The sequence below is a fragment of the Procambarus clarkii genome, chromosome 16 (assembly GCF_040958095.1).
Source record: "Procambarus clarkii isolate CNS0578487 chromosome 16, FALCON_Pclarkii_2.0, whole genome shotgun sequence".
NCBI classification, from domain to species: domain Eukaryota; kingdom Metazoa; phylum Arthropoda; class Malacostraca; order Decapoda; family Cambaridae; genus Procambarus; species Procambarus clarkii.
Window position 1 is genome coordinate 22,076,889 of NC_091165.1, and position 2,500 is coordinate 22,079,388.

The following is a 2,500-nucleotide window of genomic DNA, read 5'->3' on the forward strand; positions in this document are numbered from 1 at the left end:
TTGCTCTGGGGCAAAACTTGTTGTTGTACTTGTTGGATATATCTTCTATATTAGTTGTTTCTGAGACGTAGTTTGGAGGGAAGAGCAGGCTCAATCTCTCTTGAAGGAGATTATCGTCACAATATATATATATATATATATATATATATATATATATATATATATATATATATATATATATATATATATATATATATATATATATATATATATATGTATATATATATATATTTACATATATATAATATTCTCATTACATTCCTTTCTGATCATACTAACCTAATATTAAAAAAAAGTGCAACAGGTATTTTTCTGTAATTTATGATCCACACCGTGATGCGAACGCTGAATATTCAAATGAGTTTGAGTATAGCATTTTGTTTGTCAATGTAAAGTATAGAATGTTGAAAATTATCGCAGACTGTTAATTAATTTACTTATTATTTCGAACAAGAAAGTGGAGAGTGGAGATTTGTTTCTAATTCGAACCCAGGTCCTTAGGATTACGATCCGCGAGAACTGTCCGCTCGGCCATGAGAACCTGTACTCACCTAGTTGTACTCACTTAGTTATGCTTGCGGAGTTTGAGCTATGGCTCTTTGGTCCCGCCTCTCAACTGTCAATCAACTGGTATACAGATTCCTGAGCCTGCTGGGCTCTCTATCATATCCACATTTAAAACTGTGTATTGAGTCAGCCTCCACCACATCACTACCTAATGCGTTCCATCTGTTAACTACCTGTTAACCTGTGTGTGTGTACACAACGTTGTCAGTTATGTACAGTTCCAGCTTCTGTACTAATTTAATTTCCAAAACATTGTGAGTACATTGAAGAATGTTTTCGTCATACAATATTCACTATAGAGACATCCGACTGCTATGCCATATGTGCTCTCTCTCTCTCCCTCTCTCTCTGAGAGAAAGAGAGAGAGAGACAGAAACAGCGAGAAAGATATGGCGAGAGCAAGAGTAAATCATGTGATTGGACCGAAGCTCAGGAATTGGGGTGCCATTTGACATTAAAATTTCCATGTAATAAGGGAATGAGAGAGGGGATGAGGGAAGGGTGTCAAGGAAGCGATGGAACGCAGTGATTGCATCTCCGTACAAAGGGAAAGAGAACTCTTGAGAGTAAATGTAATATTCAGAGGGGAGAGAACCTGTTTATTAACTACTTTAAGCAAGGAGCAAATACTCATCAAGGAGTGCCGATTGGGATGTAATTCGTGTGTGTGTACTCACTTATTTGTACTCACTTATTTGTACTCACCAATTTGTGCTTGCAGGATCGAGTATTGACTCTTGGATCCCGCCTTTCAAGCCATCGGTTGTTTACAGCAATGACTCCTGTCCCATTTCCCTATCATGTCTAGTTTTAAAATTATGAATAGAGTTTGCTTCCACAACCTGTTCCTTAAGTGCATTTCATTTTACTACTACCCTCACGCTAAAAGGATACTTCCTAACATCTCTGTGACTCATCTGAGTTTCCAGCTTCCACCCATGTCCCCTCGTTCTGTTACTATTACGTGTGAACATTTCATCTATCTCCACTTTGTCAATTCCCCTGAGTATTTTATATGTTCCTATCATATCCCCTCTCTCCCTTCTTTTTTCTAGTGTCATAAGGTTCAGTTCTTTCAGGTGCTCTTCATATCCCATCCCTCGTAACTCTGGGACAAGCTTCCTAAATATATTCAAAGATTATAGAAATCAGTTAACAGTACTATAATTTTAAACAAAGAGAAATTACAGTATAAGAGACGTAAGAGCAAGTAGGAGAAAATAGAAGTGCAAAATAATGAGGTAAAGTAATGTAAGGAGAAGTGTCAGGTGAAGGTAAAGTGCATGAAATGATAATATATAAAGTGATTGAAATTGACGGATAACACACACAGCCCCGCTCCTGTACCAGGTCAGTCCACTACGGGCTCACCATAACCTGTGCTACTTGGAACTTTTTGTTTCAAGTAGAGAATCTTAAACAACGTGACGGATAAACTGAGCCCCACAGAACGGACAATGTTGAAAGGAATCCCCAGGGAAACAGCAGTTCGGTTATACAGACTACGTCTAAGTTACAGATGCAACTGGGAAAGTAGTGAACCCAGAGAGTGGGAATGCACCTTCTGCCAAACAATCACAGAAAAGCCACTACTTCACTATCTCCTGGAATGTGAAGCAACCAACGACCTTAGAAGAGCTTTAAGAGTCCCTGAATCTTGCAGTAACCACCCTGAAGCCATCAACACTGCCACTCTTCTGGTAATGAAAAGTGTCCAGCAGCTGGACACCCTCATTAATACTGTCAATGCAGTATCCTCCCCCGCGATAGCAGCCACGTAGTATGGACTGACGATTTAAATGTGCGCACAGCACTCAGTATATCCTTTCACGACTAAAGATCACATTCACTCCCATAAATCTACCACTTACTGGTAAATATTTACTTCATGCCACTTACTGGAATGAAGACATTTATGCTCGTGCCACCTCTT